Source organism: Dendrobates tinctorius, unplaced genomic scaffold (genome assembly GCF_039654945.1).
Source record: "Dendrobates tinctorius isolate UK_male_01 unplaced genomic scaffold, ASM3965494v1 ptg000368l, whole genome shotgun sequence".
In the NCBI taxonomy this organism is placed as follows: Eukaryota; Metazoa; Chordata; class Amphibia; order Anura; family Dendrobatidae; genus Dendrobates; species Dendrobates tinctorius.
This window is the reverse complement of record NW_027362034.1, coordinates 252,755-277,416: the sequence shown is the minus strand read 5'-3', so window position 1 is coordinate 277,416 and position 24,662 is coordinate 252,755. Positions and strand designations below refer to the sequence as shown.

General features: G+C 47.0%; 2 protein-coding genes and 1 pseudogene across 2 annotated transcripts in view; 2 read left to right on the top strand and 1 right to left on the bottom strand.

The window, feature by feature from the left end:
• Positions 1–6,363, bottom strand: part of LOC141075745 (uncharacterized) — a 73,057-nt pseudogene extending 66,694 nt beyond the window's left edge.
• Positions 1–24,662, top strand: part of LOC141075744 (uncharacterized) — a 559,419-nt gene that overhangs the window by 460,059 nt on the left and 74,698 nt on the right. The window lies entirely within an intron of this gene.
• LOC141075743 (uncharacterized) overlaps positions 1–24,662 on the top strand; it is a 230,131-nt gene that overhangs the window by 194,608 nt on the left and 10,861 nt on the right. The window lies entirely within an intron of this gene.

Here is a 24,662-nt window from a genome sequence, read left to right as displayed (position 1 = left end):
CGGGGGATGGGAGCTTCCTGAGGCTATAAGAAGCCTCCCCAGAACCAATGGGAGGCCACCATAATAGGTCCCAGGTGTGCAGGTGAAAGTCTGCACTGAGATCAGAACATTAACCCCAGAAGTGCCGGTCATCCAGCACTGGTATCATGACATGGACATCTGGAAAAATGGTTTGGGAGATGATAACTCCATTTTTACAAAAAGGCTACAATCTGTATGTTGACAACTACTACACCAGCATACCCCTATTTAAAAGTCTGGTTGAACATAACATAGGGGCTTGTGGGACCATTCGCAAGAACCATCAGGGGTTTCCACAATCATTGGTCAAAGAAAAGTTCTGAAAGGGGCAGTCAGGGGCTTTACACAATGGAGAGCTGCTTGCCCTTAAGTATAAGGATAAAGATATTTTTATCCTGAGCTCGATCCACACAGATGCCACAAGGGCCACTGCAGACCAACAGGGATCCAGTACTCCAAAACCTGTGTCTGTCACTGACTACAACAAATATATGGGGGTGTGGACCTTGCAGATCAGGTTCTACAGCCATACCAGGTATCAAGAAAATCATAGATCTGGTATAAAAAGTTAGTCATGTATTTGTTTCAGGTGGCCACATATAATTCTTTTGTGTTATACAAAAAGCCGGAAATGCAGATACTTTCCTTGATTATCAGGAAAAGGTCACTGAAAATCTTGTTTTTGACAATTTTGCCCCCACCAATCCTTTAGAATCTGAAGATGTGAGAAGACTCACTGAGCGACATTTTATTGCACTCATCCCAGTAACTGAAACAAGAAAGATCCCCCAGAGAAGATGTCGTGTATGTTCCTATAGGGGAATAAGGCATGATACCCCCTATTATTACCCACAATGCCCATCATTGCCAGCCTTATGCCTCCATGACGGCTTTACAATCTTCCACACAGAACCACGTTTTTGAACTGTTTTGACATTCAAGTATTTGGTTTATTTAGTGACAGACACATTTGAGTAGAGCTGACTTAACAATTTCCGGGGGTAGGTGGGGGAGGTCTCCAGAGACACAAGCTGGGCACAATATATTGGGCACTACAATGACATTTTTGCAATTTTTGCTATAAAACTTCTACTACGAGGTTCTGGAAATCATCCATGTAGTGAAAATGGTCACTATACCCATAGATGAATTCCCAGAGGGGTGTCATTTCCAAAATGGGGTCACTTCAGGGAGGATTCTCTTGTTCTGGCACTTAGCGGCTCTCCAAAGTGCCATAAAAGCAGAATCCCCCCTGAAGTGACCCCATTTTGGAAATGACACCCCTCTGGGAATTCATCTCTGGGTGTAGTGACCATTTACCTATCTACCAATGTAATATCTGGGGTTAAAAAAAACATTTTAGTCGTATAAATGTACCATATTATTCGGACTATAAGACGCACTTTTTCCCAAATATTTTTTGGGGAAAATAGGGGTGTGTCTTATAGTAGGAATATACTTACAAATGATGCAGCGGCGCTCTGTGCTGTGTGGAGGGCTCCGCCAGCATTTTGTCAAAGCCCAGAGGCCCCTGCAGCTCCATTGCTGCGATGCGGTGGTCTCCAGAAAAATGGCCGCTGTGGGCGGCTCATGCTCAGATTCAGATCTCGCCCCAAGATCTCGTTGCCGATCTCGTTGCTGAATCTGAGCATGCACCGCCCCCAGCTGCCATTTTCCCAGAAGCCACCGCATCGCAGCAATGGAGCTGCAGAGACCTCCGCTTTGACAAAATGGCGCCGCCGCCCCAGCACAGAGTGCTGCCACCGTCGCAGGTAGAGCGCTGCCGCACCAGCATAGAGCGCTGCCGCCACCCCAGCACAGAGCACCGCTGCCGCACCAGCCTGGGATGGGATTTTCCGGAGGCCACTGCACCAGCATAGACCACCGAACAACCTCTGTGATCACTCTTGCACCTGTGCTGATCCCCCCGGTAAGCTGAATTCAGACTGTAAGACGGACCCCCATTTGGCACTTTTTTCCCCTATTCTCGTTTTGAAAATTTGGGGTGCATCTTATGGTCCGAAAAATACAGTAATTTTTTCTTCACTGCCCAATGGTATAATTTTCTATGGAACAGCAGTGGTGTCAGTATGCTCACTGCACCACTAGAAGAATTCATTCAGGGAAGTATTTGGTAAAATGCAGTCACTTTTGCGGCTTATGCTGTTCTGGCACCTCAGGGGCTCTGACAATGTGACATGTCACCCACAAACAATTCCAGCAAAATCTGCTCTCCAATATGGCGCTCACTCCCTTCCGAGCTCTGCCATGCACCCAAACAGTGGATTACCCCCACATATGGGGTGTCAGAATACTCAGGACAAATTGCAAAACAACTTTTTGGGTGCAATTTCTCCTGTTACCCTTTGGAAAAAACATTTGAGGTCGAAAAGTTAATTTTTTGTCGAAAAAATATGATTTTTTATTTTCACAACTCTATGTAACTAACTTCTGTGAAGCACTTGGGGATTCAAAGTGCCCATCACACATCTAGATAAGTTCCTTGGGGGGTTTAGTTTCCAAAATGGTGTCACTTCACTGTTTAGACACGTCATTGTCTCTGACAATGTGACGTCACCCACAAACAATTCCAATATGGCGCTCCTTCCCTTTCAAGCTCTGCCATGCGACCAAACAGTGGTTTCCCTTTTTATGTCCACGGCTCTACATTATGAACTTCTGTGAAGCACCTGTGGGTTCAAGGTGCTCAATACACATCTGGATAAGTTCCCTAAGGGGTCTAGTTTCCAAAATGGGGTCACTTGTTGGCGGTTTCCACTGTTTAGGGACATCAGGGGCTCTGCAAATGCGACATGGCAACCGCTAATTATTCCAGCATATTTTACAGTAAAAAAAAATGAGAATTTGCAAAACAAAATGTATCATCCATTTTCTCCTGTTACCCTTGTGAAAGTAAAAAAAAAATTAGGTGTAAAGGAAAATTTTTGTGAAAGAAAAGTAAATGTTTATTTTTTCCTTCCACATTCCATTCATTCCTGTGAAGCACCTGAAGGGTTAATAAACTTCTTGATTGTGGTTTTGAGCACCTGGAGGGGTGCAGTTTTTAGAATGGTGTCACTTTTGGGTATTTTCTGTCATATTTACCCCCCAATTTCACTTCAAATGTGAGGTGGTCCCTAAAAAAATGGTTTTGTAAATTTTGCTATAAAAGTGAGAAATCGCTGTTTAACTTTTAACCCTTATAACTTCCTAACAAAAAAAATTTGATATAGTTGATATAGAGGCTACTGCGCAGGCGCCGCCATCACCGGTGACATTGTGCTGGATGTAATTTTTTTCTAAGCCTCACAATAGCCACAATATTATAGGCATTATCACCAATAATATCAATGCTATTATATGCATTATGTAATAATGGGGGCAGGTCAGTGAGGGGTCAGCGACCTGTCATAAGCCAATACAGAGGAATATGTAATCAGTGCACCACATAAAGCCCCGCCCACAGCCCCACCCACAGCCCCGCCCCAGAGCACGAGAATCTCATTAACTGAAAACTACAAATACAGATTACACAACAGTAAATCAGAGTTGCCCTCATTTATGGTGGACCATTGGAGCTACTATGGATCCTGAGCAGAAGATTAGAGAAAATAATATTGCTCCCCATTTCAGGAGAGATTGTGCAGTAATCTGAATTCCTGAGGATCAAAAACAATGTAATGTATGACGTGGAGTGAATCCATGACACCAGGGCTGGAGCCAACACATCTCCTGCAGGCGGGAATAAATGTATATTACAGCCCTCAGCCACGCACAGCTTAGAGATCTATCAGGGCACAGGTGGAATGTTTGTCCTGGAGATTATCACAATCCTCCTGGAAGTTAGTTGGTTTTAATACAAATTGAAAAGTCAGGATAAAGGGAAACTCTGCTGTTATTGGACAGAAATTCACACTTGGCCTCACTGCACATTTACTGTTGTCGATCATATAAGTGAAGTTTGGCCAGAAAGACTGGACCTGGTCTTGTAGGAACCATGAGACATTCAGCAGCACAGAAGGGAGAGAAGATTCATCCGATAAGATCTCAGGGATCTAGGAAGCCAGCAGCATCATTACCCTCCGCTTTCTCTTACAGGCCCAGCATAAGATTTTTCTACAAGTGATTTTCTATCTTGTCAGCACACTCTACGTACGCTGTCATTTGGCTTTATAGTTACAGATCTGGGCAGGTAACGGTCAGCGTCTCCTAATGTGATGGAGAGAATGGCTATTTCGTTTCTTTTGAGAATAAACTTGAGTTTTGTGCAAACCTTTACTGAGAAGAGTAGACATGTAAGGTCGGGATCACACTACTGTGTGTGATGTGAGAAACTCGCACGAGTCTCTCGCATCAACACCCGGCACTGCCACCGATACTCAGAACCGGAGCTGTGGTTGCATGTATTTCTATGCATTTCTATGCAGCCGCAGCTCCGGTCCTGAGTACCAGCAGCGGTGCTGGATGTTGATTACGAGAGATTCGTGCGAGTTTCTCGTATCACACAAGGAAGTGTGATCGGTGTGACTCTTTAAGCGTGCACTCAGCCTATATTGGGTCAGTACAAGGAATCATATAGTTATTGCTTTAAGGGATCACCCTCACACTAATACCAGGGGGTAGGTGGATCCTCCAGTTTGTAAGTTCTATACAAAAGGACTTTCAATGCCCAAAGTCATTTGAACAGTTTTGGGTGGAGGAGAATGTTGTAGTCTAGAGGCAAAATGGTGATCATGGTAATACGGCCGGACTACACCACCGATAAAGCAGCCACAGCCGGTGACTGAGAGGAATCTGTGACTTCTCTGCATTCAGTGGTTACTACTCACCTGGGTAGTCATATGTGGGAATCTCCTCTTCACATCGCTCATCACCCCTCACATATGACTCTGTAGTATTAATATGGGTCAGATCTTCACCCTGAAACAAATATTGTAAAAGTCACCAACAGATGGAGAAGTCCCATCTATGATCAGCTCTAATCCTGCCATCTCCACCGTTCTCATTACACAAGTATAAAACATATAAAACTGGTGGATAAAACAAGACTGAGCACAAGACCTTCACAGCCATCTACACATCATAGGGGAGATCTCCTGACACCTTCTCTCCTCCTACCTGATGATGCTGAGGAACACTGGGATCTTCTTGGTTACAGTCCTGTGGAAGAAGAGGACGGGGACATCTCTCTGGTGTTGTCCTCTTATTGGATAAATCTGGAGGAAACACATACAGGGACTGAATTCATTCTTTACATACAGATAATTATAGGCCGTGTGTATTTAGTCCTGTCTATTACCTGGAGATGTGAGGGGCTGGGGAACCTCCATTATGACGTTCTTGTACAGATCTCTGTGTCCTTCTAAATACTTCCACTCCTCCATGGAGAAATAGACAGCGACATCCTGACACCTTATAGGAACCTGACACATACAATGATACCGTCATCCCCCGATCCCTTCATAGTGTTACTGTATAATGTCCCAACATTCCCAGCAGTGTCACCTCTCCAGTCAGCAGCTCAATCATCTTGTAGGTGAGTTCTAGGATCTTTTGGTCATTGATGTCCTCATGGATCAGGGGGTGAGGTGGAGGCCCCGTGATTGGGCTCAGGGGTCTTCCACATCCCTCAGACACAGGGTCCTGACAGCGATCACTAGAGGTCTTCTTCACCACTGTGTAATCCTGGTTATGGAGAGACACATTAATAAATCTCACTACAGACATTCCCAGAGTCCTCACCTCTCCAGTTCTGTCCATCTGTTATTCCCATAGATAAGAATGATGTAATGTGACGTCATCAGAATCTCTCACCTCTCCAGTGAGACGGAAGAGGATCTCTAGGGTGAGGTGTAACATCCTCTCCGCCATCTTGTCTCTGTCCATATCCATCCTTGATGGGTAAATCAGGAAAATTCTCTTCTGTAGAAGATCTTCACTGAGAGGATCCGATATTGTAGAGACCTGAGTGAGAAGAAGATGATCCGATGTAACATCATAAGAATCCTGTGTAATAATACAATTACTGGAGATAATAAGGGAAACATATGAGGAGATTTATTATCTTACAGGGTTTAGTTTTCTCCCCTGACATCTACTAATAAAACCTATATATTTAGGCCACAGACAACAAGCAGTTTCCTCCTCGGAGTCGGCAGCTGAACACGTTCCTCATAGACTCATCAACGTCACCATCAATTCCCATCAGAGTGAAGGAACATCGCTCCTCTATTCAGCTCTATGGATCCAGGATGAAATCCACTGCGGCCCCTGCAAGAAAAGAGCGAAGTCTGGTGAGACCCCCGAGCCGGAGATTTCTACAGCTGCTCTGTGCGCACAGGACCTGTGATGAGGTCACAGGAGGGGAGGAGTCAGGGGTCACATGATCAGGGGCCTCAGTGTGTGCAGGACTCTGCTGTGCTGGTTGTCATGGTGCTGGATGAGGGGAAGTTTCTGTGTGTGGTCAGGAGGGGTTTAGGCTGTGTGCACACGCTGCGGATTAGGTGCGGATTCATCCGCGCGGATTTTGTAAAATCCGCAGGTGAAACCGCAGGTCAAAATACCTGCGGTTTTACCTGCGGATTGCTCTGCGGTTTTGCCCTGCGGTTTTTCATCTCCTCAATGGAGGAGATGGCAAACCGCAGGCGAATCCGCAGAAAGAATTGACATGTCAATTCTTTCTGCGGATTGAAAACCGAACATAATACGCAGCGTGTGCACACAGCCTTACAGGGTGGATGTAGCAGAGCCGTGTGTGTGCGAGGTGTACGGAGCGGAGCCGTGTGTGTACGAGGTGTACGGAGCGGAGCCGTGTGTGTACGAGGTGTACGGAGCGGAGCCGTGTGTGTACGAGGTGTACGGAGCGGAGCCGTGTGTACGAGGTGTACAGAGCGGAGCCGTGTGTGTACGAGGTGTACGGAGCGGAGCCGTGTGTGTACGAGGTGTACGGAGCGGAGCCGTGTGTGTACGAGGTGTACGGAGAGGAGCCGTGTGTGTACAAGGTGTACGGAGCGGAGCCGTGTGTGTACGAGATGTACGGAGCGGAGCCGCGTGTGTACGAGGTGTACGGAGCGGAGCCATGTGTGTACGAGGTGTACGGAGCGGAGCCGTGTGTGTACGAGGTGTACGGAGCGGAGCCGTGTGTGTACGAGGTGTACGGAGCGGAGCCGTGTGTGTACGAGGTGTACGGAGCGGAGCCCTGTGTGTACGAGGTGTACGGAGCGGAGCCGTGTGTGTACGAGATGTACGGAGCGGAGCCGTGTGTGTACGAGGTGTACGGAGCGGAGCCGTGTGTGTACAAGGTGTACGGAGCGGAGCCGTGTGTGTACGAGGTGTACGGAGCGGAGCCGTGTGTGTACGAGGTGTACGGAGCGGAGCCGTGTGTGTACGAGGTGTACGGAGCGGAGCCGTGTGTGTACGAGGTGTACGGAGCGGAGCCGTGTGTGTACAAGGTGTACGGAGCGGAGCCGTGTGTGTACGAGGTGTACGGAGCGGAGCCGTGTGTGTACAAGGTGTACGGAGCGGAGCCGTGTGTGTACGAGGTGTACGGAGCGGAGCCGCGTGTGTACGAGGTGTACGGAGCGGAGCCGTGTGTGTACGAGGTGTACGGAGCGGAGCCGTGTGTGTACGAGGTGTACGGAGCGGAGCCGTGTGTGTACGAGGTGTACGGAGCGGAGCCCTGTGTGTACGAGGTGTACGGAGCGGAGCCGTGTGTGTACGAGATGTACGGAGCGGAGCCGTGTGTGTACGAGGTGTACGGAGCGGAGCCGTGTGTGTACAAGGTGTACGGAGCGGAGCCGTGTGTGTACGAGGTGTACGGAGCGGAGCCGTGTGTGTACGAGGTGTACGGAGCGGAGCCATGTGTGTACGAGGTGTACGGAGCGGAGCCGTGTGTGTACGAGGTGTACGGAGCGGAGCCGTGTGTGTACGAGGTGTACGGAGCGGAGCCGCGTGTGTACGAGGTGTACGGAGCGGAGCCATGTGTGTACGAGGTGTACGGAGCGGAGCCGTGTGTGTACGAGGTGTACGGAGCGGAGCCGTGTGTGTACGAGGTGTACGGAGCGGAGTCGTGTGTGTACGAGGTGTACGGAGCGGAGCCCTGTGTGTACGAGGTGTACGGAGCGGAGCCGTGTGTGTACGAGATGTACGGAGCGGAGCCGTGTGTGTACGAGGTGTACGGAGCGGAGCCGTGTGTGTACGAGGTGTACGGAGCGGAGCCATGTGTGTACGAGGTGTACGGAGCGGAGCCGTGTGTGTACGAGGTGTACGGAGCGGAGCCGCGTGTGTACGATGTGTACGGAGCGGAGCCGTGTGTGTACGAGGTGTACGGAGCGGAGCCGTGTGTGTACGAGGTATACGGAGCAGAGCCGTGTGTGTACGAGGTGTACGGAGCGGAGCCGTGTGTGTACGAGGTGTACGGAGCGGAGCCCTGTGTGTACGAGGTGTACGGAGCGGAGCCGTGTTTGTGTGGACCCCTCTGTGTACTCTGTACACCCCCATCTTCAGTCACAGACCCCACAGTGTACACTGTATACACCCATATACCCCCAGCTTCGGTCGCAGACGCCTCTGTGTACACTGTATGCACCCGTATACCCCCAGCTTCAGTCGCAGACCCCTGTGCATAATGTATACACCTGTATACCCCCAGCTTCAGTCTCAGAACCCTGTGTGTATGCTGTATACACCTGTATACCCCCAGCTTTGGTTGCAGACCCCTGTGTTCACTGTATACACCTCTTTATCCCCAGTTTTGGTCGCAGACCCCTGTGTACACTGTATACACCCATATACCCCCAGCTTCAGTCGTAGACCCCTGTGTGTACTGTATTCACCTGTATACCCCCAGCTTCAGTCACAGACCCCACGTCTCACACTGTATTCACCTGTATACCCCCAGCTTCAGTCTCAGAACTCTGTGTGTATGCTGTATACACCCGTATACCCCCAGCTTCGGTCACAGACCCTTCTGTGTATGCTGTATACACCCGTATACCCCCAGCTTCGGTCACAGCCCCCTGTGTTCACTGTATATACCTGTATATCCCCAGTTTTAGTCGCAGACCCCTGTGTACACTGTATACACCCGTATATCCCCAGCTTCGGTAACAGACCCCTGTGTACACTGTATACACCCGTATACCCCCAGCTTCGGTCGCAGATCCCTGTGTACTCTGTATACACCCGTATACCCCCAGCTTCGGTCACAGCCCCCTGTGTTCACTGTATATACCTGTATATCCCCAGCTTCAGTTGCAGACCTCTGTGTACACTGTATACACCCGTATATCCCCAGCTTCGGTAACAGACCCCTGTGTACACTGTATACATCCGTATACCCCCAGCTTCGGTCGCAGATCCCTGTGTACTCTGTATACACCTGTATACCCCCAGCTTTGGTCGCAGACCCCTCTGTGTATGCTGTATACACCCGTATACCCCCAGCTTTGGTTGCAGACCTCTGTGTACACTGTATACACCCGTATACCCCCAGCTTCGGTCGCAGATCCCTGTGTACTCTGTATACACCTGTATACCCCAGCTTTGGTCGCAGACCCCTGTGTACGCTGAATACACCCGTATACCCCCAGCTTCGGTAACTGACCCCTGTGAACTCTGTATACACCTGTATACCCCCAGCTTTGGTCGCAGACCCCTCTGTGTATGCTGTATACACCCGTATACCCCCAGCTTCGGTCACAGACCCCTCTGTGTACGCTGTATACACCTGTATACCCCCAGCTTCGGTAACAGACCCCTCTGTGTATGCTGTATACACCCGTATACCCCCCAGCTTCGGTCACAGACCCCGCATCTCTCACACTGTAGAACTGACACCGGACACATATGGTAAAACTGCGGTCGTCGGTCTCTCATCTCTCGCACTTATACTGATAACATAAGATGGAGTCAGACGAACCCTCCTACAAAACGTGAGAACAAAGTCATTACTACAGGACTGTGTGAGAAAGGGATTTATTCTACAAGAAACGCTGGGGCCACAAATGAGAATAACATAATGTCGCTCATCTTCTCTTTCACCATAGATATTGGCAGTGAGGGCGACTTCCACTTTGCCGCAATGTGGATTTTAGTGGCCATACATAAGTAGTTTACTAGCTTCTGAAAGCTTTCTGGAAGCCGGGAAGGCCTGGTTCCCAGTAAAAGGGTAGAAGGTTCCAGAACAACCGGTCCACCATACATCTGTGCTATCAGACACTTCACCTTCTCCCAAAGCCCAGAAACCACCGTACAAGACCACCAAATATGTCTCATATCACCAGATATTCCACAGCCCCTAAAACAGTCTCCCGAGATTTTAGGAAAAATGCTGTGAATTTTTTCCAGTACATAATAGACTCTGTGCAATAGTTTTAAGGAGGTCTCCACAAGGGAAGTCTGGTGACTACCTTCTGATAGGGTGTCACAGCTACGATACCATTCATCAATTGACTGTTCAAACCCCAAATCCTCCTCCCACTGTAACATAGTGTATACTTCAATTTTTTATCATCTTTTGGAGAATTTATAGCATAGTAGATCAATGAGATCGTTCCCCTGCCCAAAGGGTCATTTAGACATTAATTTTCAAAACTGGTTGCCCTGAGAGTAGTACCGCTCGGGAGGATCTGCTTTGCAAAGTGGGAGATCTGGTTCAAGCGCATTACCTCCCTAACTGGAGGGTCAAATTTTTGAACAAATTCCTGTCTGTCAAGTAAGATATTAAATGGGGAACACAAATGTTTAAGTATATGAATACCTTTCAGCTTCCACCAAGAAAAAATTAGTGGCTCAAGACCTGGCGGGAACATGGGGTTTTGTAATATAGCTGTCAGGGGAGAAGGGATTGATTGTAAGTTATATTTAAACCGGACTTTCCTCCAAAGAAGCAACGAGTGGACTGTAAAAGGAGCCACATTCATTAACCCCCGTGGAAGTCGGTCTGTGGTCCACATTAGGCCTGATAAAGAGAATGGTCTGGAGAGAAATGATTCCAGAATAACCCATCTCAGACTATTGGGATATGAACACGCACTTATTAATGGAGCAATCTGTGCCGACTTGTAATAAAGTGTAAAATTAGGGAGGGATAAACCCCCTTCTTTTCTGTGACGGAACATAAGTTTTTGCACAATTCTGGGTTGTTTTCCGAGCCAAAGAAACTTAGACATCATGGAGTGTAACTGAGTGAAGGTTCTGGCTGGTACCATAATTGGGAGGGACCTAAATAGATATAAGAAGCGAGGCAGTGACACCATTTTTAATGCCTGTATTCTGCCGAGCCAGGATAACTTTGAGGAAGCCCATCTATCCAGGTCCCTCTGGAAGTTTTGGATCAGTGGAGTGTAATTCCACCTAAACAGAGGTGACCTGTTGGCTGTTAAGTTGATACCCAGATATGTTAGATAATGTTCTTTGTGTATAAACCCAAAATGGGAGGCTATATTAGTTTGCTCTGTCTTAGGAAAATTTACAAATAATGCTTCGGATTTATCAATGTTAATCTTTAACCCTGAGATCTTCTCAAATTCGTGAAGGAGGGAAAACAAGTGAGGGAGTGTAGTGTGGGGACTTATTAATGTTAGCAGGAGATCATCCGCAAAGAGGCTGACTTTATATTGGTCTCCCATATTCTCAGGGCCCAGGATATTCTGATCTCTCCTTATTGCTTCCACAATGGGTTCCATTGTAACTGCAAAAAGATCCGGAGATAGAGGACAGCCCTGCCTGGTACCCTCTGAATATTAATTGGAGGGGGATGTGGTGACGGGAGTTTTACATAAGCGATAGGGCTATCATATAACAATTGGAGGCACTTTATAAGTTTAGGGGAGAATCCGACTTCCGATAGAACCGTAAAGAGATATGTCCAGGACGCCGAATCGAAAGCCCTCTCAGTATCTAATGCAAGCAGGAGAAGTCGCTTTCGCTGTAGGTTAGTTGTATGAATAATATTTAACGCTCTCCTAATATTATCTGGGGCCTGTCGCGCTGGTATAAAACCAACCTGATCCCGATGGATGAGGTGAGGGAGGATTTTATTGATCCTGTTAGTCACAATGGATGTAAAGATTTTGAAGTCAATGTATAAGAGGGATATAGGTCTATAATTTGTGGTGAGATGATCTTTCTTAGGATTAGGGATTACGGTTACATGCGCCACGTAGAGCTCAGGGGGCAGCTGTGAGCCATTTAGTAGTGAATTACAGAGGTTTTTATATGTGGTGTCAGCACATCGCTGCATTTTTTATAATATATTGCTGTAAGACCATCCGGCCCCGGGGCCTTTCCTCTTTTTAGTTTTTTGAGTGTTGAAACTATTTCCTCCTCAGAGATGTGTAAATGGAGTTGTTGTGCCGCGGACTCAGTCAGGTTAGGTAGATGTAGTGTGTGAAGGAATGACTCCAGTAGTGAGGGGGGGTGATTGTGGGGCGAATACAAACTCTGGGGGTATTCATTATAAGTGCTATACATGACATCGGGGTGGGCTGAGGTCTGACCCTTAGGGTCTTTTATAGAGGAGATTATATGCAGTGACTCTCTCATTCTGAGCTTACGAGCGGCATCTTATTAGGCTTATTGGCATGGTGATAAAACGCGGCTTTACTCCAAGTTAGCGCCTCTCCGTTCTGGTGGTGAGAATGGCGTCTAATTGTCATTTCATATCTTGTATTTGTGTAGATAAGTATAGGGGTGAAGAGCGCTGATTGGCCAATTCTACCTTCTGCAGTTTCTCCTCCAGTCTGGGCTGTAATTCAGACCTTTCTTCTTCCTGTCGGCCGATAACTTATCACAGAACCGGGAATAGATTTTCTGTGCGCGAGTCACATTGCTCCAAGTGAGGCCTCCTCCGCTGTGTGAGTTTAGGGGAAATTTGTTATATCTTCTCTTATAGCGGTTACATTAGAGATTTGGGCATTTTAGCTCCTGGTGTGGAGTCGATAGCACAATCATATGGCGCCATATAGTAGACGGCCGGTAACTGGGGAGAATTCCCTCATGTGTGGGGTCTATTTCCCTCCAGAGAAATCACACGTCACATTCCACACATAACACTGTGTAGAGAAGGCGGCGCGGGGTAATTGTGCCAGTAGTGAGGGGCGAATAATGGCGGGAATGTCACTGAGGAGAAGGCTCCATGGAGGTCTGCACAACGGAGATCATGTGACCCCTGACTCCTCCCCTCCTGTGACCTCATCACAGGTCCTGTGCACAGAGCAGCCATATATGTGGAGTGCGGCTCTGCAGGTTAGTGATGGGCAGTCCGGCTCTTCTGGCTCCTTTCCCCACTTTTCTCCCTCCTGTCCCTTCACTATAAAGCCTGGGCCTCATTATACAGTTGTACAGGGGTCTAGTGAAAGCTTTTTAGCCCTTTCCTCAGACTGTAGCTCCTGGGCACAGGCCCTCACTCCTGTCCCTTCACTATAAAGCCTGGGCCTCATTATACAGCTGTACAGGGGTCTAGTGAAGGCTTTTTAGCCCTTTCCTCAGTCTGTAGCTCCTGGGCACAGGCCCTCACTCCTGTCCCTTCACTATAAACCCTGGGCCTCATTATACAGCTGTACAGGGGTCTAGTGAAGGCTTTTTAGCCCTTTCCTCAGACTGTAGCTCCTGGGAACAGACCCTCACTCCTGTCCCTTCACTATAAAGCCTGGGCCTCATTATACAGCTGTACAGGGGTCTAGTGAAGGCTTTTTAGCCCTTTCCTCAGACTGTAGCTCCTGGGAACAGGCCCTCACTCCTGTCCCTTCACTATAAAGCCTGGGCCTCATTATACAGCTGTACAGGGGTCTAGTGAAGGCTTTTTAGCCCTTTCCTCAGTCTGTAGCTCCTGGGAACAGGCCCTCACTCCTGTCCCTTCACTATAAAGCCTGGGCCTCATTATACAGCTGTACAGGGGTCTAGTGAAGGCTTTTTAGCCCTTTCCTCAGTCTGTAGCTCCTGGGAACAGGCCCTCACTCCTGTCCCTTCACTATAAAGCCTGGGCCTCATTATACAGCTGTACAGGGGTCTAGTGAAGGCTTTTTAGCCCTTTCCTCAGACTGTAGCTCCTGGGATCAGGCCCTCACTCCTGTCCCTTCACTATAAAGCCTGGGCCTCATTATACAGCTGTACAGGGGTCTAGTGAAGGCTTTTTAGCCCTTTCCTCAGACTGTAGCTCCTGGGAACAGGCCCTCACTCCTGTCCCTTCACTATAAAGCCTGGGCCTCATTATACAGCTGTACAGGGGTCTAGTGAAGGCTTTTTAGCCCTTTCCTCAGTCTGTAGCTCCTGGGAACAGGCCCTCACTCCTGTCCCTTCACTATAAAACCTGGGCCTCATTATACAGCTGTACAGGGGTCTAGTGAAGGCTTTTTAGCCCTTTCCTCAGTCTGTAGCTCCTGGGAACAGGCCCTCACTCCTGTCCCTTCACTATAAACCCTGGGCCTCATTATACAGCTGTACAGGGGTCTAGTGAAGGCTTTTTAGCCCTTTCCTCAGACTGTAGCTCCTGGGAACAGGCCCTCACTCCTGTCCCCTCACTATAAAGCCTGGGCCTCATTGTACAGCTGTATAGGGGTCTAGTGAAGGCTTTTTAGCCCTTTCCTCAGACTGTAGCTCCTGGGCACAGACCCTCACTCCTGTCCCTTCACTATAAAGCCTGGGCCTCATTATACAGCTGTACAGGGGTCTAGTGAAGGCTTTTTAGCCCTTTCCTCAGACTGTAGCTCCTGGGAACAGACCCTCACTCCTGTCCCTTCACTATAAAGCCTGGGCCTCATTATACAGCTGTACAGGGGTCTAGTGAAGGCTTTTTAGTCCTTTCCTCAGACTGTAGCTCCTGGTCACCATGTGATCTCACCATAACCCTAACAAGCTAATTAAGGTGTGAAATCTTGATCAAAATTATCTCAGTACACAAATCTCCAAGGGTGCCCATAGTTTTGCATCGCCCCTTTTTCCTTTTTGCAATTATGAAATTGTAAAAAAGTCTAATATATGTTTTATTATTATTTTAGTCTAAAATACAAAGGCCATGTGTCATCTTAGAGGTTCGGCCTTTTAGAGATCATTTCATCTTCATCTTACTACTGCTCACAATAACGGTCATTTTGACCCGGGGCGCCCACACTTTTACATGCCGCTGTCAATGCTTCGTCCCGCTGGTGCTCAATATTTAATAGGGTCTTACTATTAAACTTAATGAAAATTTCGGTTAATTTCTTTGAGCTGTTATTACTAGAGATGAGCGAATATCGTCGGAGAAGTTGTTATTGGCTAATATCACTTACCGAATAGCTGCATCGGGACCCCGGATCCCTGGAGCGCTCCCGATAATCAGCTGCATGTGTCGCCCTCCATGCAGGTGCTGTGACTATCACACAGCGCGACACACGCAGCTGATTATCGGGAGCGCTCCAGCACACTGAGTCCTGCACACACTGAGGCCGCTGATCATGTGACCCCTGACTCCTCCCCTCCTGTGACCTCATCACAGGTCCTGTGCACAGAGCAGTCATATATGTGGCGGACACTCCTGGATCTTCTGCTTTCTGGGCCGGTTCCTCCTGTGAGTCCTATTAACCCTTTCGCTCCCAGTATTCTCCTTTCTGACAGGACAATATCTGAATTCGGACAGTGTGACAGGAATATAAGCAATGTGGAAGGAAAAAATGACAATTTTACTTTATTTCTCACATTAATGTGACTTTAGCCCCAGAATTGGCAGCGTAACAAATCCTTATTTCCCCCACTGTAGTTTGTAGACTCCATATACAGATCCCTTAAGTGTGAAAAGAGCTGAATTCCCCACTTAAGTTATTGCATTTTGGAAATTGCCCCCACTGGGAATTTATCTCCAGGTAAAGGCACAATTGTGTCTCCATGGGGGTTGTGCTCACAGCCCAACATCGTGTGGCCTCCAAAGAAATGCCACCCCGCACCATTACTGACCACTGCCAAACCGGTCATGCTGAAGGATGTTGCAGGCAGCAGATCGCTCTCCACGGCGTCTCCAGACTCTGTCACGTCTGTCACATGTGCTCAGTGTGAACCTGCTTCCATCTGTGAAGAGCACAGGGCGCCAGTGGTGAATTTGCCAATCCTGGTGTTCTGTGGCAAATGCCAAGCGTCCTGTACGGTGTTGGGCTGTGAGCACAACCCGCATCTGTGGACGTCGGACCCTCAGACCATCCTCATGGAGTCAGTTTCTAACCGTTTGTGCAGACACATGCACATTTGTGACCTGCTGCAGATCATTTTGCAGGTCTCTGGCAGTGCTCCTCCTGTTCCTCCTTGCACAAAGGTGGAGGTAGCGGTCCTGCTGCTGGGTTGATGCCTTCATACGACCCCCTCCACATCTCCTGGTGTACTGGCCTGTCTCCTAGTAGCGCGTCCAGCCTCTGGACACTACGCTGACAGACACAGCAAACCTTCTTGCCACAGCTCGCATTGATGTGCCATCCTGGATGAGCTGCACTACCTGAGCCACTGGTGTTGGTTGTAGAGTCTGTCTCATGCTACCATGAGTGTGAAAGCACAGCCAACATTCAAAAGTGACCAAAACATCAGCCAGAATGCATTGGTACTGAGATGTGGTCTGTGGTCCCCACCTGCAGAACCACTCCTTAATTGAGGGTGTCTTGATAATTGCCAATAATTTCCATCTGTTGTCTATTCCATTTGCACAACAGCATGTGAAATTGATTGTCAATCAGTGTTTCTTCCTAAATGGACCGTTTGATTTCACAGAAGTTTGATTTACTTGGAGTTATATTCTGTTGTTTAAGTGTTCCCTTTATTTTTTGAACCATGTATATATGTCACGCTGCTGTCAGACTCGGGGCCTGCTGTTCCGGCTTCGGCCACTAGGAGGAGCCGGACTGGCATGTCGCTGCCAGACTCGGGGCCTGCTGGTCCGGCTTCCGGCACTAGGAGGCTCCGGACTGACACGTCGCCGCCAGACTCGGGGCCTGCTGTTCTCGGCCACTAGGAGGCGCCTGACCGTCTCGTCGCCATCGGACTCGGGGACGGCTGTTCCTGCCTCGGCCACTGGGAGGCACCGTGGTTTGCCCCTAGGTGAGGGTGGTGACAGAGAAGAGGCTCCTGCGCAGGCATCTGGTGGGCGCAGGCTCCGCCCCTCTGTCAGTCTGTAGGGCTTATTGCATCACCATCTGGCCTGGTCCTGGGGGCGGTCCTAATTACATCATGAGTCCGGGAACCTGTGAGGGATGACCTGATCCCTCAAATACCTTGGGACTGGTCTTGCAAGCCGCCGGATATATTCTTGGCTCCCCTGCGTGTTACTGTGTGAATTGCTATAGTTAACTCTGACCTCAGCCTGGATTTCTGACCATTCTATTGCCTGCCGTTTTTGTACCTCTGCCTCTCTTCCGGTTTTTTGACGCTGACCTTCGCTTGGATTTCTGACCCTTCTGCTGCCTACTGATTCTGTACCTTTGCTGCCCTTCTGGTTTTACTGACCTTGGCCCAGACTTTTGACTCTTTCTCTGCCTGCTGATTTTGCACCTCTGCTGCCCTCCGGCCTCCGACTACTGCCTCCTGACCACGATTAGGGTTTTAGTTTTAACCCCTTGGCGGCTGTCCAGCTCTGGTCCACTGCTCCACCAAACAGCTACCCCATGGGCCTTGCTACAATTCCAGATCCCTGTATAGGGGTTAAGGGTCTCGGGGTTACTCGGGGTGCTGTTCCTACTGCAGCCCAGATTCGCAGACGGCGTCACAATAAAGATAGATTTTTTTTCTTTACGTTGGAGGGTCCAATTCCAGCTATTGCTGTGGGACCTGTGATTTCTATCTACTCCACTGTGTACAAGATAATAGAGTATAATAAAGTAGTTATGGACGTGACGTAACTAACATTGTGCAGTGACTCTGCTTTCCATATAGTGATGGATATTTCTTGTTGCTGAAACTGTGATATTTTTTTCACTTTAAACCTTTTTTAAACCCCTCTGATCAGTGCGATCATACAACATACAAGCCTCTGATGGCTCCGGTGATGCCCTGTACTACTGTAGTGCCGTGTATCATCACTGCCTGTCAGTGTAATACTAACGGCCCCATACACATGAGATCAGAGTTGGCTGAACGGTCATTTGGCAGACGGCGATCTCTCCTGACTCCCCCATACACACAAATATTCCAGCTTTCCTGTGGTCTGTATGAGAGAGTCGAACAGGCTGCCACGAGAAGTGGTGAGTTCTCCTTCAATGGAAGTCTTCAAACCGAGGCTGGACAGACATCTGACTGGGTTGATTTAGCGAATCCTGCTTTGAGCAGGGGGTTGGACCAGATGGCCCAGGAGGTCCCTTCCAACTCTACGATTCTATGATTCCAGACTCCTCTAGAGGAGGATTATCTACAGGAAGAACAAATGGATTATCCTCTGAAATTCAGGATGCCAGATCCTCCTCTGCCCTGACATCATCTGTCGGGAGGCCCCCAAATACATTATATGGTCGGCCAAACCCCCCGAAATCAGTGCTTTCATGGAACTTTAGTCTAATGTGTATGGGGGCGTTATAAGGTAACTTATTGGACGCTGCCTCTGGCCCGACCTAATAGACCTTCATACATTGCAGCCCAGACCCCGTTATTAGGCATGTAAGTATCGCAGTAACTAGGCCGCCCCATACTATCGAGTACTTGGAGGCGGGGGGCATTCAGCCAAACTCTGTCACACCTTCTTAGATGCCATGTTTGCTTTTCATAGCAGCAAGTGGTTTTGTTGCAGCCTCATCTGTTCCGTCCCTGCGGTGTACATCTATGTTCTGGGGCACAAAAAGATTAATTTCTTTTTAATAGATGTTCAACATGTTAAAAATTATAAAATGTGTCTTCTGCTTTTTGCATATTTTTTTCTTCTTACAAGAATTGTTGGAGCCAATTTTTCTTTAGAAACATTTTAATATCGGCTTTTTCTGGAGTTTTTCTTGTAATATAGGAAAGCCTAAGGCCAGAAATAAACCCCATAAATCACTGTACATGGAGACTTTGGGATCAGATCATTTCTGTCCGTTGTGATTGTGGAAACTAAAAATCTTTTCTAAAAGCCTCAAACTTCTGTGTGTGACTCAGAGCTGAGATCTAACGTGATGGAAGATTCCAGTGCGGGGAAGACGGGAAACCTTCATATAGACGGCCGGTGGGGATGGAGGCAGTGACCGACTCTGGCCACATCTGTCTCTAGAGCCGCAGTAGAAGATGAAGATGTCGTCCTCATCATGAAGGAGTTATTTCTCATGTCGCGTGTAATGAATATCTCCTGCAGTATTGCTAATGCCGATTCCAGTGTCGGTAATGAGACGAGAATTAGCGTTATGGAAGATGAGTCTATGAGGAACGTGTTCAGCTGCCGACTCCGAGGAGGAAACTGCTTGTTGTCTGTGGCCTAAATATATAGGTTTTATTAGTAGATGTCAGGGAAGAAAACTAAACCCTGTAAGATAATAAATCTCCTCATATGTTTCCCTTATTATCTCCAGTAATTGTATTATTACACAGGATTCTTATGATGTTACATCGGATCATCTTCTTCTCATTCAGGTGTCTACAATATCGGATCCTCTCAGTGAAGATCTTCTACAGAAGAGAATTTTCCTGATTTACCCATCAAGGATGGATATGGACAGAGACAAGATGGCGGAGAGGATGTTACACCTCACCCTAGAGATCCTCTTCCGTCTCACTGGAGAGGTGAGAGATTCTGATGACGTCACATTACATCATTCTTATCTATGGGAATAACAGATGGACAGAACTGGAGAGGTGAGGACTCTGGAAATGTCTGTAGTGAGATTAATGTGTCTCTCCATTACCAGGATTACACAGTGGTGAAGAAGACCTCTAGTGATCGCTGTCAGGACCCTGTGTCTGAGGGATGGGGAAGACCCCTGAGCCCAATCACAGGGCCTCCTCCTCACCCCCTGATCCATGAGGACATCAATGACCAAAAGATCCTAGAACTCACCTACAAGATGATTGAGCTGCTGACTGGAGAGGTGACACTGCTGGGAATGCTGGGACATTATACAGTAACACTATGAAGGGATCGGGGGATGACGGTATCATTGTATGTGTCAGGTTCCTATAAGGTGTCAGGATGTCGCTGTCTATTTCTCCATGGAGGAGTGGGAGTATTTAGAAGGACACAGAGATCTCTACAAGAACGTCATAATGGAGGTTCCCCAGCCCCTCACATCACCAGGTAATAGACAGGACTAAATACACACGGCCTATAATTATCTGTATGTAGAGAATGAATTCAGTCCCTGTATGTGTTTCCTCCAGATCTATCCAGTAAGAGGACAACACCACAGAGATGTCCCCGTCCTCTTCTTCCACAGGACTGTAACCAAGAAGATCCCAATGTTCCTCAGGATCATCAGGTAGATGGAGAGAAGGTGTCAGGAGATCTCCCCTGTGATGTGTAGACGGCTGTGAAGGTCTTGTGCTCAGTCTTGTTTTATCCACCAGTATTATATGTTTTATACTTGTGTAATGAGAACGGTGGAGATGGCAGGATTAGAGCTGATCATAGATGGGACTTCTCCATCTGTCGGTGACTTTTACAGTATTTGTTTCAGGGTGAAGATCTGACCCATATTAATACTACAGAGACATATGTGAGGGGTGATGAGTGGTGTAAAGAGGAGATTCCTACATATGACTACCCAGGTGAGTAGTAACCACTGAATGCAGAGAAGTCACAGATTCTTCTCAGTCACCGGCTGTGGCTGCTTTATCGGTGGTGTAGTCCGGCCGTATTACCATGGTCACCATTTTTCCTCAAGACCACAACATTCTCCTCCACCCAAAACTGTTCAAATAACTTTGGGCATTGAAAGCCCTTTTCTATAGAACTTACAACCTGGAGGATCCACCTACCTCCTGGGATTAGTGTGAGGGTGATCCCTTAAAGCAAGATCTATATGATTGCTCGTACCTGACCCAATATAGGCCGAGTGCGCGCTTAAAGAGTCACACTGAGCACAGAGTTAGATGTCTACTCCTCTCTCAGCAAAGGCTTGCACACAACTGAAGTTTATTCTCAAGACAGAGAGACAGGAAATGGGTGTCACACAATCTTCTGAGTAGCCAGTGTCAGTCTATGATAGGTCCATTCACCTTCACTTCCATATATGGTATCCAGTATCTCAGCTTCTGCATTCCAAGGATTCCTTCCAGGGTGTTGTCTGAAGACACAGACGCCATCTTGGTACACCATATCTGAACTGACTTATATAAGGTTTAATAATTGATTTCAGTAGCCATTCTCTCCTTCACATTAGGAGACGCTGACCGTTACCTGCCCAGATCTGTAACTATAAAGCCAAATGACAGCGTACGTAGAATGTGCTGACAAGATAGAAAATCACTTGTAGAAAAATATGCGCTTTATGTGGTGCTCTGATTATATATTCATCTGTATTACATCCAGCAAAATGTCACTGGCGATGGCGGCGCCTGCGCAGTAGTATCTATAAGTAAGAGATAGAGGCTACTGCGCAGGCGCCACTGGTGTCGTTTTGCTGGATGTAATTTTTTTCTAAGCCTCACAATAGCCACAATATTATAGGCATTATGAACAATAATATAAATGCTATTATATGCATTATGTAATAATGGGGGCAAGTCAGTGAGGGATCAGTGACCTGTCATAAGCCAATACAGATGAATATGTAATCAGAGCACCACATAAAGCCACGCCCACAGCCCTGCCCACATGCCGCCCACAGCCCTGCCCCAGAGTACGAGAATCTCATTAACTGAAAACTACAAATACAGATTAAACAACAACCACAAGACGGATTTCATCACCAGGTATCATTGTAATCAGTATAACGGCGCCGACCTGACAGTGTCTGTAGGTTACTGAGCACAATCCTGCTGACAGGTTCCCTTTAAGACATCTCAGCTCTGCACTATTATACACAGTTCTCTATAAATGTGTAATATTTCTTCTTGAAACTCATCTGACAGAAAATATTGGACCTTACGATAGTTTAGATTGTGACGTCACCGAGCCCCATACTCTAATTACCCAGAGAGGTTTCACCACTTGCTGCTCATTTATTACTGATGGAGACTGTGGAGTTTGATCATTTCAGTAGATGTTATTGTCTATAGTCACAGTGTTTGATTACAGTAGTGTCCAAAATCCTCTGATTTAACCTCTTCCTGCAGCCAGTTGTGTTCTTAATCAGGCCCCATTATTAATATCTGACGTGTGTCACTTTATGTGGTGATAAATTATTCACAGAGGATAATAGCAAACAAATGGATCTTACAAATTATTTTCCAGCTTCGCACTATACCCTACATACGGTTGTACACTACTGTCTGGGCACATGGCAGTGTTCAGAAGGGAAGGAGCGCCATTTAGCTATTTGAATGCAGATCTAGCTGGAATAGTTTGCAGACACAATGTATTGGGAGCACTGTTCATGGTCACCTGGCAGCTCAAAAGATGTCCACCATGACCATGCTTGGCTCTATCTTCTCTGCTTTCCATATCCCAAGGATTGCCTTGCTCATCGTCCTTCAATACCCTTACATGGATCTGGACTTACACTGGGACCCCTAGGCTTGGACCATGGTGTTACCTGCTATTCTGTGGTGTTAGATGGCAAGAAGAATAGTCAGGTAGCTGGGTCAGAACCAGAAGAACAGAATACAGAATCAGAAGACACAAGAGTAGTCAGTAAACGGGCCACGGTCACAGCAGGAAGCAAATACACAAGCCGCAAGCTGAGCACAGAGGACTGAACCAGAGGAGAACAGCGCTGTATCTGGCAGATTCCGGCCATGTGCTTTGCGCTTTAGTAGGGTGTGGTACTTTCCAATTGGCTGAAGTAGGGAGCAGATTACTCCAGCTGGACAGCAGGAACAGATCCCAGATGAGATTGGACACATCATATGCAGAAACCCTAATATGACTAAATGACAGAAAACCAGAATAGTCGAAATCCCCATAAAGTGATTCCATGTAATTAATTAATTCACTGAGGGTTATAATCTATACACACGTGGTCAAAATTGTTGGTACCCCTCTGTTAATGACAGAAAAATCCACAGTGGTCACAGAAATAGCTTGAATCTGACAAAAGTAATGCAAAAGTAATAATAAATAAAAAATCTATGAAAATGAGCAAATGAAAGTCAGACATTGCTTTTCAATCAAGCTTCCACAGAATGTGCAAATCTTGGTGTGTCCACTACTTTGCATCACAGGTGTCTACAATCCTGGAATCAGTGAGTGGCCTGTATAGAGGTTACAGATACTCACTGTGCTGTGTGGTGACATGGTGTGTATCACACTCAACATGGACCAGAGGAAGCGAAGGAAAGAGATGTCTCAGGAGATTAGAAAGAAAGTTATAGACAAACATGTTACAGGTAAAAGTTATAAGACCATCTCCAAGCAGCTTCATGTTCTTGTGACTAAAGTTGCACATATTATTCAGAAATTTAATATCCATGGGACTGTAGCCAACCTCCCTGGACATGACCATATGAGGAAAATTGATGACAAATCAAAGAGATGGATAATATGAATGGTAACAAAAGTGCCCAGAAAAACTTCTAAACAGATTATAGGTGAAGTTTAAGCTCAAGGAACATCGGTGTCAGATCGCACCATCCGTCGTTGTATGATCCCAAGTGGACTTCATGGGAGACGACCAAGGAGGACACCATTGTTGAAAAAAAATCATAAAAAAAATACTGGAATTTGCCAAACTACATGTTGACAAGCTACAAAGCTTCACATAATGTCCTATGGACAGATGAGACAAAAATGGAACTTTCTGGCAAGGCACATCAGCTCTATGTTCTCAGATGGAAAAATGAAGCATATCACAAAATCAACACTGTTCCTACTGTTATGTTTTGGGGCTGCTTTGCTGCATCTGGCACAGGGGGTCTAGAATCTGTGTAGGGTACAATGAAATCTCAAGACTATCAAGGGATTCTACTAGAGAGAAATTTCCTGCCCAATGTCAGAAAGCTTGGTCTCAGTCGCAGGTCATGGGTCTTGCACCAGGATAATGACACACAATACACAGCTAAAAACATGCAAGAATGGCTAAGAGGAAAACATTGGACTATTCTGAAGTGGCCTTCTATGAGCCCTGACCTAAATCCTATTGAGCATCTTTGGAAAGAGCTGAAACATGCCATCTGGAAAAGGCAACTTTCAAACACGAGACAACTGGAGCAGTTTGCTCTTGAGGAGTGGGCCAAAATACCTGTCGAGAGGTGCAGAAGTCTCATAGACAGTTACAGAAATCGTTTGATTGCAGTAAGTGCCTCAAAAGCTTGTGCAACAAAATATTTTAGTTAAGGGAACCATCATTTCTGTCCAGGTCTATTTCATGAGTTTTACTTTAAATTCTGTGGAAGCATGGCTGAAAAGCAATGTCTGACTTTCATTTGCTAATTTTCATAGATTTTTGATTTATTATTACTTTTGTCAGATTAAAGTTATTTCTGTGACCTTTGTGGGTTATCCTGTCATTAAATGAGGGGTACCAACAATTTTGACCACGTGTGTAGGAGCAGTGAATATTTTGACTCCACAGCAACTTTCCGGAAACTAACACGCAGTGGATGTTGGAGAGTGAAAATTACACATTTGC